Genomic DNA, 15139 nt, shown 5'->3' on the forward strand with positions numbered 1-15139 from the left:
CTAATGAATTAATTGATTATTTTTACAAACATTATATACCGTTTCCCCCTTTTAGTGAAGGTAATATTCGTTGTTAAACGAGTTCACATTATCACATTACACATACCCTGATTCCGACATTAACCGTTCGGCGACAAATCTATCCGTGGGTTAACGTCTTGGCTTCTTATTGTTAACTTCCTGGTAATCTTCAAGTGTTAACTGAACCGTGGACTCGAACAGAACATTATGATAATCTTTTGGCGGTAATAGGTTGAGAAAAACAAACGTAATTCGTTATAACATTGTGATAGCTTTTTGTGAACAAACACGTGTCTAATGACCTTGATGTAATTTTTATGAGTATCTCACTTGATCATTTACTTACAGTTTTGCTTAAAGCTTGATAAACGTATGTGCTTGTTTCGTGGTAGTTATGGTTGATGGCATGCATATATTTGAACCATATGTGTGGGCCAGTGGCAAAAAAAAAAACACACGTGATAAACGTGAAATGCTTGTTTCGTGGTAGTTATGGTTGATGACATGCATATATTTGTTTGTTTGCAAGATTTTTTGTGGTAACATTGTGTATATATATGGTTCAAAGTAACTCAAATAAAATCACACAACACAAATACAAATCCAAATACAAATAAAGTTGTTAGAGCTTATTCTTTGTGAGTACCAATTAAATAGCCAAACAAATAACATGTTGTCTTCCATCTCCTTTTCTCATGAAGGGAAGAACGCACTTAACACTGATCCAATATACCCTATTACCCAACCTATTAGTGTTTATGGTAAAAGAACAACATTAAACGTTCCTACGTCGCGAACTTCTTGCAAGAAGAAGTTGAAAACTCTAAATGTTGTAAAAGCTACAATGGCACTGGATTTCCTTAAGGAAGATGTTAAGGTTGACCTGTTGTCAACTTTGAAGGTAACCTCAACGGTTACAGTCAAGACAAGTAATGAAGTCTCAATGATGAAGATCCCATGGTTATATTCACAAAACGATATCAAGACCGAGGAGAAGGGTGTCGGTTTTCAACTTGCTAGCACTCAAATAGATCCAAGTAATAATTAACATTGGTGTTCATATATTACTTATGTTTGTTTTAAATATTGTGCTGTGTGATAATGTTCTATATTGTTAATTTGTGCCTGACAGGTACCATGAGGCCAAAGGTGAGCAAGGAATGTGTAAAAGATTGGTGCAAATGTACTACTCGCAAAGCCGTTGGTACAGGGTGTTTTAGTTTTGAAGTTGAGCTACTAATCGATGCAGACTTGGTGAACCGGGGGCAATCCTGGTTAGAAACAATTATGAATAGGAATTATATGTGGAGACAATCTCTCTGGATGGTTTTGTGCATTTTACATGCAATTCATGGATTCAACCAGCTCACATTTGCAAAGAACAAAGGATATTTTTTTCTAATAAGGTAAATAACTAATAAGAATTATATGTAGTGTAATTTCTTATATTGTAGATAGTCCACTGATTGATTTTATGTATTGTGTGGCTTAATAGGCATACTTACCAAGTGAAACACCGCTGGGGCTGATATACTTAAGAGCTAAGGAACTAGAAAATAAGAGAGGTGACGGAAGTGGACAAAGATTACCTTCAGACAGAATATATGATTATGACACGTATAACGATCTTGGAAATCCTGATAAGGGAGCGGAATATGCAAGGCCAACACTAGGAGGTGAAAGAAATCGACATCCTAGACGATGTCGCACAGGACGCCCCTCCACAATTACTAGTGAGTTTTGTTTTAAACATGCAAATAGTTTAAATTGAAGTAACATACAAAGAGTAATATAATTTATCAGTGTTATGTAGATGTAACTTGTGAAACACCCGTGAATACGATGATTGCTTCTACATACGTGCCAAGAGATGAAGCTATGGAGGGGACTAGGCGCAATGATATCCTGATGGGCATTTGGAAAGGAGTGTTGCATAATATTCCACCCATGGTGACCACTCTCTACAAGGAGACTGGTGTTTCAGATCTTTCTCAGCTGTATAAAAGCATACCAGAAGTTGAGATGAGTTTGAATATGCATGGACTATTAAAGTTTTTGGATATACGTGGATCTATTGAAGAAATCTTCATGTTTGAGACTCCAAAAAACTTGTCTTGTAAGTATTGGTGTAATAAAAATGCTTCTTTCTAACACATGTTATAACCTTTTATCTATGAATCACATGCAATATTAAAGCATCATTAACATTCCAGGGAATGTAACAAGCTATGTACAAGAGGATCATGAACTTGGCCGACAAACACATGCTGGGATGAACCCGGTTAGCTTAGAAAAGTTGAAGGTAAACATGAATAGACAACAATCTGAGTTGTACATTATCTCACTCACTATGAGATTAAAATATTTCCTGGGTATGAAATTTTAATCAGATAAGACTAAATGTTCTATAATGGAGATTGAATATTATGTGGAAAACAAATTTTAATTATACGTTTAAAATAGACCAAAAGACTTCCCTTTTATAGGCAGGGAACCATCACAACTTTTAAGTTAACACAATTCGTCATGAAAGAGTGTGTTAGTTTGATAACTTCCACAGTGAATCAATTAAATCAGTAGTAAAACCATTAGGAAGTCCATCAGTAGTGTCAACAGCTATTAATCTCCCAAGGTTTCTATTGATGGACCAAGTTAGCTTGCTGTTGCTGCTGATCTCCACTGTTATTCGGTTCCACCCCATCTGGGGTGTCGGCCCAAAATCCTGCCAAGGGGCAATGTCGCTAGTTTTAAAAATTACAGTAGTCCCAAACCGGCCAATGTGTATACTCCACACTTATTTAACTTAATGTTTATTAAATCTAGCTATACTAAAATGGTATTTGATGATAGTGAAGCCACTATATTTTTAATTTAACTGATTTTCATCTTAACCTTTTTAGGTGTATCCTCCTGTGAGCAAACTTGATCCTTCAATATATGGACCACCAGAATCAGCTCTTAAGGAGGAACATATTATATGCCACCTCAATGGAATGTCTGTACAACAGGTAACAACCAACAATTAATAGATTATAAACATCACCAATGATTGATAAATGCCTAGTGTTGGCTTTTATTTTGGCTTTCAAATTAACTTTTTTATTTTCAATTTTCAGGCCTTGGATGAAAACAAGCTTTTCATGTTGGATTACCATGACATTTACCTTCCATTTTTGGAGAGGATAAATGCACAAGAAGACCGAAAAGCATATGCAACGCGTACAATCTTCTTCTTGACGACAATGGGAACTTTAAAACCCATTGCAATTGAGCTTAGCCTTCCTCCCGCTGACACTAATACCCCATCAAAACAAGTTCTCACTCCTCCAGTTGATTCAACCACCAATTGGTTGTGGAAATTAGGCAAAGCTCATGTATGCTCTAACGACAATGGTGTTCACCAACTTGTCCATCATTGGTATGCCTAATCTGACATCCTAATATGAATGAATCAAGTATAATATGCAGGCCACAAAACAAAATACCAAAAAACTATTTCTGACTTTGAGTTTATGTAATGGATATATAGGTTGCGAGTTCATGCGTGTATGGAACCATTCATAATAGCCGCTCACCGACACTTGAGCTCCCTACACCCAATTTTCAAGCTTCTTAGTCCACACATGGAACATGCCCTTTCAATAAATGCAATGGCCCGCGAGAGCCTTATATCTGCTGAAGGGATTATAGAGTGTGGCTTTTCTCCTGGAAAATATAGCACGGAGATGATATGTGCTGCCTATCGCGACTGGTGGCGCTTCGATTTAGAAGGCCTTCCTGCAGATTTAATGCGAAGGTACACTTATTTTTATAATGCCACTAAAACTAAAAAGAAAGATGAAGATAAAAATAAAGTAAAATAATCATGATACATATATTGTTCTAAGCGTTTTGCTTGGATTTGGTTATAGAGGAATGGCGGTACCTGATGAAACAAAGCCCCATGGACTGAGACGACTCGTTGAAGACTACCCATATGCCAATGACGGGCTCCTGATTTGGTCTGCAATTGAAGAGCTAGTGCATACATATGTAAATCATTACTACCCAGATGAAAATGCTGTTGTTTCTGACACAGAACTCCAATCTTGGTATAGTGAAGCGATTAATGTGGGACACGCTGATCTTCGTGACGCTAACTGGTGGCCTGAACTAAGTACTCCCGAGAAACTTATGGAGATATTGACCATTATAATATGGACATCATCAGCACAGCATGCGGCGCTTAACTTTGGGCAATACCACTTCGGTGGATATGTTCCGAATAGGCCACCAGTTATGCGGAAACTTATACCGCATCAACATGATCAAGAGTATGCATCTTTCATGGCTGACCCACAGGACTATTTTCTTGCATCCTTGCCTAGTTTATTTGAATCAACAAAATACATGGCTGTAATTGATATTATCTCAGCACACTCACACGAGGAGGAGTATATTGGGGAGATGAAGGATGCATACACTAGGTGGCCAGGAGAATCTAAGATTGTTGAGGCATTTTATAGATTTTCAATGAAAGTTAAAAATATTGAAAATGAGATACATAAGAGGAATTCTGATCCAAGGCTTAAGAATAGATGTGGGAATAGATGTGGTGCCGGTGTTCCACCTTACGAGTTGCTCGTACCAACTTCAGAACCCGGGGTTACTGGTAGAGGCATACCAAACAGCATAACAATATGATAAGATAGAACTATAGAAGTATTTTGTTTTTTAACAAGTCCAATGCTAATGTCTTTCATTGAATAGAATAGCTGCTAGAACATTTGTGATTTACGACACCAATGATATTGTAACTATACATGATATTCTACAAATACAAATATAAAATTGTTTGTTTCTAAGTACATCTTTACTCATTACAAGGTAATTAAAATCTTTACTTTTTTTAAATATATCATCTTGAACCAACAACTAAACTTCAGTACTTTGTTTAATGAGCTTTATCATCACTTGTTCGCCAATAATCGTGTATCACACACGATGAACACACCAATTTTATGGAACTACGATGACTCTTTATTTGTTATTATAAAAAGGCTATCCAAAATACATAGCCATACACCTCTATTTATACTAGACAAGTTACTTGAAATCAAACTAGCTTATTTGACTAAACCACCCGGAGATGGGTATGTGGCACGGTCAAATAGACACAAGTTACTTGAAATCAAACTAGCTTGTTTGACCAAACCACCCGGAGGTGGGTATGTGGCACGGTTAGACGTGTTTAATGGGGAACACTGCCGCTAGCCATCAAAAACCACCCGGAGGGTAGTTCCCACATGTATTATTCAACGAAGACACAAGATGGATATAGCCGTTGAACGACTATATTTCAATCCCCATTTTCATTAAACTCAAAATAAGATGCCCCCTATTTTCTTATGTTGGCCCACCTCTTCCAATTTAAATACATTCTCTACAAACAAAATACATACACTTTATACCCAATTTTCACACACTTTCTACTCAATTTTTACAAACTCCAAACACAATGGATCCAAACAATTCTATAGGTAGAGGATCAAGTAGAGGGACCGATTGAGGTGTCGGTTCTAGTTTGATAGGAGCCGGTTCTAATCAAGAAAACCTATGTATTATAGCCAAGCAACAAGCTTTCGATTCGTTTTCAATTAAAAGCCCGGCTTATAGGTCCTCTAGAGACACCGAAGACCGACTACTCCCATTGTATGGTGATAACGAGGATGGTGAAAAAGTCCCGTAAACGCAAGTATACTTTCAACCTTAATTTGAAAAATATAATACAGATGATGAGGAGGATGAAATAGAAGTTGAAGAAACGCAAGAGGAACAACCCAACCATCCAAGAAAAGGAAACTTACGAGGCTGGATGCCGAGAGCAGCATGGACAACCGCTTAAGAGGTGGCTTTAGCGAAAGCATGGGTTCATATTTTCGAAGACAAAAATGTCGGAAACCAACAAAAACATGATAGTTTTTGGAAAATAGAATCCTTGTACATTACAACCAACTCGTAAGCGGAAGCTAACGAACCGTTCATCAACTCAATTCAAAATGGACTCCAATGCTTGAAAATGTTACACAATTTAAGGGATTATCGCACCAAGCAATAAACTACCCTTTTTTTAGTATACTAATTATGTTTATTTGTTTTTTTTACTATTTTATTAACTTTTATTTTTAACTACATAGGATCATGTGAGAAAGAGCGGGTTTTATGATCTTCAAGTTATGGAAAATGTTACGAAGAAATTCCTAAAGCACATAAGGGTGGTTTTAAACATGTCGAAGAGTGGGAGGTTTAAAGATAGCATGATAAATGGGAACAAATTCCATTCATGGGTGAATGGTCACAACCCCCGGCCCCTATACCCCGGGAGGGAAGCCATGAACATCAAGTGGTGGTATTGGTGTTTCTTAAAATAATTTGCTACGGAATATCTCATCGGGACCGTAGTTAGGAAAAATGATTAGAGTTATAAAAACACCATGATACTTATTTTATAAACTGATAATAAAACCCATTTTATACAAACATAAGTTTTATATGGATAAACTCTAATTTATAAAACACATTTATTTATTCGGGTGACAAGCCACTTATTTAATTTTGAAGCCCGTAGACATCATTCATTTGTCTCTATCAAATCACATGAAAAATGCTTAAAATATTTGGTCAACAGGAAATACTGATGAGTACATTCATTTATAAATGATACATTTTATAGCTACAACATTAAGATTTTTTTACATCTGTCTGCTTACAAATTATCGGAAGGCACTTTTCACTCGACCGTATATGTGACTATGGTCATATTACTTATTGGCTAACACTTGTCCAATAAGTAACATGTAATAGCCCAGTAGGCAAGCATTGTATACAAAACCCCACAATACTAGTAATAACCATCCCGTAAGTCTACAGAGACTTAATCACTATAATGTACTTAAAACACTTTGAAAATATTTTGAAAGCATTTAGATTATATGTCATGAGTTTAATAGGTTTAATAATCATCATGACAGTATTGGAAAACGAGTTGTCTCACAAAATGTTAGTTGTACAAAAACTCGAATGTCTAATCTTGCAAGACAATTAAAGAGCTTCCTCGTAAGTACCTAGGTTAAACACAATATAGTATATCTAGATTAGTGTTAGTGCACAGAAATTTGACACCGTGGATACGTTATCATGGCATATGTTCTTGGATTAGTTATCCTTAGTCAGATCCTGTCAGGATCAAGGATCCTCAGTACTTATTATTTACTAACGATTGTTTCCTTTGTATAATATTATATTTGACAGATGTAACGGCTAAGAGACCTGGTCTACCCCCTATTTCGCAGTATAACTGATGGAGCACGTGGTCAAAGTGGCTGTTACGTTTATATTTATATAGTGGCAGATTTTTAGGGATTATTAGTTAATTGTCTTTATTATTAATAATAATAACTCCATTGAGTTATGATCAGTTAAGGCATACACCCTATATATAACACATCAGCTACATTCGTAGAAAAGGACAACAATACACACACACACTTAGAATTATTGTAAATACTGATCATAATTTTCAACCTTGTATCCTCATTTTTCACATTAATAAAGTGGTGATAGACGATTTGTCATCACCCGGGGTTTTTTCCTTTGATCTAATCAAGATCAAGGGGTTTTTCCTCGCAACAAATCACGGTGTTCATCTCTATTTCGTTCATATATTCATTATTGTCATCATAGCACTAATCCTCACATAACAGATTTGGATACATTATCCTTAGTAGATTTTTGTCCAAAACAATTTGGCGCCCACCATGGGGCAATTGGTGATATAATCCAGAAAATACCATATCAATATTCAACCTTTTCAATACCACCATCAATGGCCTCTCAACAATCTTTTGCCTCATCCACTATGCCTTCATCAATTTCTAACCCACCAAGAACCTTACCACCGATGCCTCCTCCGCTAGCAGCAGCTCAAAGGACCACCGCGGCTGGAAACAGGACAAAAATTCCAATCTTCTAGAGATCAAAAACCACTGCTGCCACTTTGGTGATCAAATCTAACAATGATGTTTCTGCTATGTTTTAACAGGTTAAGGCATACATGGAGCAGCAGAACAAAACCAACCAGAGGATCCTACGTGAAATTGAAGATCTCAAGAAAAGAAAGAGGCCAGCGGAGGATCAGACACCCTTGATGCCTAGGGTGCTGGATTTCACTACTCCTGGATCCGTGGGTCAGCATACTCAAGGATCCTCGATCCTTCAGCAAGGATCATCCATCCTTCAACCAGGGTCCGTGGGTCAGCATACTCAAGGATCCTCAGTCTTCCAGCAAGGATCATCCATCTTTCAACAAAGGTCCATGGGTCAGCAAGCTCTCCTCGTTTCTCCAGCCAGGATCATATATCCTCCAACAAGGGTCCACGGGTTAGCAAGCTCAAGGATCCTCGTTCCTTGAACAAGGATCATCCATCCTTCAACCAGGATCCTCTAGATTGTATCATCCAGGATCCTTCAACTCCAAACCTCAAGGATCCTTCTTACAGAATCAAGGATCCTCCGGAACTCAACATCAGATGTCTTCAGAGGTCCATGAAGGAGATATTATCCCCATGCAAACCATTTCCTTTTGTGGATCTGTAGCAGACGCTTCTTACCTCAACTATTCTTCTGGGATGCCAACATTCACACAATAAAGAAGTAACACTTATAATCCTATATCCTTATATGCTAATCTTGGTTCGATGCATGATGCAGGTATCAACCAAGCTATGGCTAAGGAACTATGGAAGCTTAAGGATATGATATCCAGCGTACCAGGGGTGGTCCGACCGATCCCTGAAATACCAGAAGGAAGCCACAAGTTGTCCAGATTTGCTCCACCTATTTGTGATGCTTAAGTCCCAAAACGATTTCAGACCCCCAACATGAAGGTGTATGATGGGACAACTGATACCGAAGAGCATGTGGCTCAATACAGGGAGAGGATGGAAATCAATCTAATTCCTGAAAGACTCAAAGATGCTTGTCTATGCAAAGGTTTCAGATCCACACTAACAGGATCTGCATTAAAATGGCTTCTAAGTCTTCCTCCCTTTTCTGTTACTTCTTTTTCACATTTAGTTAACTTGTTCAACAGCCAATTTTCTCGTAGTAGGAAATTTGAAAAGTTAACTAGTGACTTATATAGAGTTGTCCAGCCTTATGATGAATCCCTTAGGGATTTTGTTACGAGGTTTGGCAGGGAGGCCCTAGAAATCCCTAATCTTGATATGGCTACGGCTGTGGAAGCTTTCAAGATGGGACTAAATAGGGGTTCCCCTTTTTATGACGATCTTGTGATGACTCCTTGCAGGACTTTAGATGAAGTAAGGAACAGAGCACTAATATTCATACGGCTGGAGGATGACAAGAGGATCCAAGAACGGTTAGGGGCCCAAATGAAGCAAGAATCTTCTGACAAGAAACAAGGATCCTCATTCAGGAACAACAACTCGAAGCCTTACTACAAATTCAACAATCAAAAAGTCTGAGCACTCGAAGAAGGAAATGATGATGAAGATTACCCAAGCATTTCCGAATATTTCTTCTCTATGGATACTCATGGTTTAATTTGTGCCATGAAGGATCTTGGAGAGAAAGTAAGATGGCCTCGGAAAAATGAGAAAACAACATCCTTCAAAGACAAGTCCAAATGGTTTGCATTCCATGAGGATTTCGGCCATCAGACTGATGATTGTATTGGATAAGGAGGGAATTGGATACCTCCTAAGAAAGGGCCATTTAAAGAAGCTCTTGGGAAGAAAGAAGTCCAGGATCCTGAAGAGGTCCCACAAAAAGCAGCTCCGCCCCCACCAGATGCGCAATTAATCAACTTCATCTCCGGCAGCTCAGATATATGCAGTACTTCTTTCTCCTCGGCAAAAAGACACCAAAGAAACCAAGTTGGAGAACGGGGAACGATCAGTCATATACACTACTTTAACGACAGACAAAAGAATCTTCTTTGATGAAGAAGATAAGACAAGCATCCAGGATCCTCACCACGACGGTTTGATTGAAACTCTATTTATTGCTAACCATTATGTGCACAGAATCCTAGTCGATGGTGGAAGCTCGGTCAACATCATCCAACATGACGTGCTACAGAAAATGAACATCCCGGACTCGGAAATCATCCCGAGAACGTCGGTGCTAGTAGGTTTTAGTGGTGAAACCAAGAAAGCATTGGGGAACATCAAACTCCCAATATACATCGAAGGGCTAAACTCTTACCAAAAGTTTTGTGTTATTGACAGTCTTTCTTGTTGCAATGTTATTCTTGCCAGGCCTTGGATACATGGAATGAAGGCTGTAGCCTCTACTTACCATCAGTGCAACAAACTACCAACTCTTTGGGGAGTATTAAGGATAGATGGTGACCAAGTGGAAGCCAAGAATTATTATACTTCATCCATGAAGCCGACAGCTAAACAAACGATAGCATAGCAACTACAACAAAATCCTAGGAATGTACTGGAAGCCCGAGAGCAGGACCTAAAAGAAGTATCCTTGGATCCTGAGGATCCAGACGTGAAAGTTTTCCTAGGATCCAGTATCCCTAATGAGATCGAGGAGGATATAGTATCCTTCCTAAATCGACGAAAATCCATATTTGCCTTCAGACATTTAGACATGACAAGTATTTCTAAGGAGGTAATTACTCATAAATTGGGCCTTGATCATTCTATTAAACCCGTCCATCAGAAGCAAAGGAAATTCGCTCCCGAGAGGTACGCGATCATACAAGAAGAAGTTGAAAAACTCCTTAAGGCCGGTATGATCAGAGAGGTTAAGTATCCTCGATGGTTGGCTAATGTGGTTGTTGTTTCTAAAAAGAAGGGAAAGTGGAGGTATTGGAACCCCGGAATCAATCCTTAAACAATAACAGATCTCGGATCTGTGTGTATTCGATTAATCCTCAACTCGGATCTAGCTCATAATTACGTTTGATTATATGTTATATGTGTATATATTATCAGTATCAGTATACTAGTAGTCGTATTGGTGAATAATATTAAGATGAAGATCGAGAGCGATTTGGACAAAACTTCGTTAATTACTCCCAAAACTTAAATAGCTCGTGAACAGTGTTCACGTATAAATAGAAGACGGACCTAGTTCGTTAACACCCCCTAACGAACTAGAGTCCGCTTCGTTACATATATTACAAAGTAAATAACTTAACGAATCACCCCCTGATTCGTTAAACATCCTTAACGAATCAGGGGAAACTAACTTAAGTCTTAGTTCGCTAAACAACCTTAGCGAACTAGACAATACATTTACGAACTAACTATATAAATAATTGTTTATTACATTAAACAAAAACGCAAACACGTTAACGATAAATACAAAGACTCAAGACGCAAAACCGTGCACTAACAGACACCCCCTCGTCTTGAGCTCTTTGTCTTTGGTCTTCACTTGAAACGCTTGGACTGCCAGTCTCTGCAACTATTAATTCTGTTTTCATGAAAAACACGTACAACACGCTAGAATTGCATAGCCAGGTCATAGTCTTCATTGCGCTCAAACCTTATTCCTGTGCAGCACGTCATTGTCGGTCTTAGACAAATTAACCAACCACATCGGGTCGATTATCTTGATAAGCTCAGTCTTAAATCCTTTACCAAGCACAATGACGGCCTCGCCAGTACGATTGTCGTAGTAGCAGTGGTCAAACGAGAGATGCATGTGTTGGTGCATCGTCTTCACCGGCACCCGCTTCATCGTCTTTGGCGGCTTTACCTTAAGAACAAGTTTCCTCCTACCAGTCCTTGGATCAATCTCGTCAATACGTTTACGTCTCGGGACCTGTGGCTTGAAGAATTTGAAGCCATGATTGACCTCGAACAGCAAGTGTTGATGAAACCACTCAGCTGTCCGGTCGCCACCACGATTGAAAAATGGACGAAACACGAGGGTACGAACATCCCAACGCGGTAGTGTAAGAACGTCCATTATCGTTTAGTAGTACTGAATTCCCTTTTCCCATTTAATTATACATACTTTAAGCTCAGAATCATAAAGCCATGAGACAATATCACCATGTACCTTGGATACAGTCTTGAAGGAAGTCACTTGGTTTGCTTTGACCCAAGCTGCAGCTTCTTCCTTTCGCTCTTGATCAACATACCGATATGCCTTGATAATCTTACTCACCTTTTTATAGCTGAACCACTTAGCAATATCGGCATCAGTTATGACTTCAAGTGATTTACATACGGCATTAGCAGCTTGTTTACCCTTAGAAGCCTTTACCAAATCATCCTCAGCAGCTTTAAACGTTTGCTCATCGAATACTGGAGCACCTTGATCAACATTTGTGTGTTGGAACAGGTCAAAATACTTCTCAGCAGTGACGTCTTCCATCTCAACATCCTCGTCTTCATAAATAAAATCCGTATTCATTTGAATAGACGGATCATCTGTTATACCTTCCTCATTCACCACCTCAACGTCAGGCTCAGTCTCTAACACAGTTAACTGTTCATCATTCAACCCAAGCAGTATAGAAATCTGCTCTCGTGTCAGAGACCTTTCAAAAAATTCACCAACCTCGATTCATCCCTATTCACCACACTCCTAACCATTCCCGATCCATCAATAAATATGACTCTATCAGCTTTGATCATCTCAATAGGTTTGGCAGTTGTATAGTCTTTATGAACAACAATCTGCTTATCTGAGTCACCACCACCACTAGTACCTTCACTTGCACCTGTAGATGAATCATGAGCTTGTTTCGTCTCACCACCAGCACCAGACTCATCAGGATCTTCATCGCCATTCTTGAGTCTTTTCAGTGCATCATCCTTACAAGTCAGTTGTATGATAAGTTCCTCCTGCTCTTTTAATTTCACCCCCTGAGACGTAACAATCTCACGCAAGGCCTTTGTTTCTTTTTGGCAGAAGGAGACATATCCCATAAGTCTCTTTTGGTTCTCCATGAGACGTTCCTGATTCAGACGGTCAGCAGACATCTGATTCTCATACAAGTGTAGCAAGTTCAATAACATGTCTGTCTGACGATTCTGTGGCATGTTGTACAAGGATGGATGAACAGGTTGGATAGGTCCCTGAGGCCTTGTAATTCTCATGAATGAGACATCACTAGATGGAGAAGGCCTCATGGACGGTGTTGGAGGAATAGTGGACAGTGTTGCAGAAGGCCTTGGTATTTCAGCTAGTGCCATCTGTGAAATCATACCCAGCTGCTTATGATGGACCATCGTTGTTGTTAATGTAAGCACCGGAGTACTAGTAGTAGGCGGCACTACCGGGTATTGAGGCATTGTTTGACGAGGCGGTGACACACCAATAATCACACCAGCTCCAGCTGATACTCGTCTTTTAGCTGGAACTTCAGAAGCTGGTGCTTTACCCTTCCGTTTTCGTTCACGTTGAGCTGCAATGGTAGCAGCTAACGCAGCATTTACTGCATCTTGTTGCTCTTGAAAAACAACATCACTAGCACCACCATGTCCACCATCACCACCATCATTACCATCATCATTATCATCGTTCCCACATTCTCCCCCCCTCACGCTCGGAATCCGAGTCATCGTTATAAGTTAACGAATTCAAACTGATTCGTTGATTAACTTATTTGCTAAGCTAGTTCGCGTGTTTTATTAACGAATTGGACACTAAATAGTTTCAATTCGCTAACAATAACGAATGGTCAATCCATACTTAATCTTTGACACTCATAGTCAAAGTCAAAATTAAATTATGAACACTGAGAGTCAACAACATGAACCCAGTATCAATTCATCCATAATCATCGTTGGATAACCGAATCAACAGTCGTAGCAAACTCGGAAATACAATACGAAGCACATGATGTTGAGATTGAGGCTCAATACCATGAAATAAATTAAGTTTAATCGGAGTTTTAACAGAGCCTAAAACCCTAAAGACATAAACATTCAATCGACCCAGCAAACAAGAATCAATCTTTGATTCAAGGTTACCCAGGGTATTGGAATCACATTCCGACCATAATGAAATCAAAATAAACTATCATAAAACAGTATGATGTCGATTAAGCAGTGGTTTTAAAAACCCATAAACCCTTATCACAAAATTACATAATTAGCCTATCAACACAGTGTCATTTTTGACGAAATTCACAAAGAAGTGATTATATTTACCTTATCAACACACTGGTATGATCAAAAGTGTGAATTTCAAAGGTCGGGAAAATCAGAAAAATTTGAACAGGGTGACAATAGGTATAAAGAAGAAATATGAACAGTGAAGGACGATTCGTTTTACTCTTGTCCTTTATACACAGTCCTTGCACGTTTTCCAACATACGAATCAAACTGATTCGCTATGAATTTGAACTAACGAATTAGCTAATTCGTTCGTCAAATTCCTCACGTAGTGTAGTGAATTAGATTTGATTCGTTAAATATGCATAACGAATTAGAAGTGGTTCGTTACAGAGTGCGGAAGCGAATTAGGTGAGCGAGCTAGAAAGTAGTTCGCTAAAGAACAACCTAATTCGTTATCCATACTTAAAGAATTAAAGTTTATTTAATTTTAACTTAAATAATAAAAAAAATTAATTTACTTAATAAATAAATAAAATAAATAGAGTTTATTTAATTAACTTACGGGGATTACCGAGACCGTTTATCTCGATAATCAATTAAATTAAAACGTTTCACGTTTTCGAAACATAACTTAAAGAAAAATTAAATAATATGTAAAGTAAAAAGATAAAATATTTTTGGTATTTTGTAAAAAATATAAGAATGTATTTACACAAATATCCGAACTTTAGGAAAAAATAGACAATCTTTTTTTGTTTTTTTTTAATTAACTTTTCAAAAGCAGTACATATTTTTGTGTTTTTGCTTGAGTTTGAGCAGAGAATCATATTGACCAAAATGCCCTTCTATCACAGTTTTATATTTCAGCAATATTATGACTGGCGTTAAGTTGGTCATTGATATTGTTGTCCACTTAAATCTTATAACAAACCTTCGAGCATTTTTGTGATACGATTTATGGTTCAATTAGCGCACAGAATATCAGAAACTATCAGCCCCTAATCTCGGTTCAAGCTTAATTT

General features: G+C 38.2%; 1 pseudogene across 1 annotated transcript; it reads left to right on the plus strand.

Annotated features, from left to right (window-relative positions):
- Window positions 1–530: 530 nt before the first annotated feature.
- Window positions 531–4704, plus strand: LOC143624901 (lipoxygenase 1, chloroplastic-like; annotated as a pseudogene). The gene is made up of 9 exons (XR_013152193.1): window positions 531–1058; window positions 1154–1427; window positions 1517–1754; window positions 1835–2137; window positions 2235–2323; window positions 2922–3029; window positions 3138–3439; window positions 3551–3817; window positions 3933–4704. The product of XR_013152193.1 is annotated as a lipoxygenase 1, chloroplastic-like (transcript).
- The last annotated feature ends 10435 nt before the right edge of the window (window positions 4705–15139 follow it).

This window comes from Bidens hawaiensis, unplaced genomic scaffold (genome assembly GCF_021521415.1).
Source record: "Bidens hawaiensis isolate Kalapana, Puna unplaced genomic scaffold, B.hawaiensis_p1.1 tig00003988_1, whole genome shotgun sequence".
In the NCBI taxonomy this organism is placed as follows: Eukaryota; Viridiplantae; Streptophyta; class Magnoliopsida; order Asterales; family Asteraceae; genus Bidens; species Bidens hawaiensis.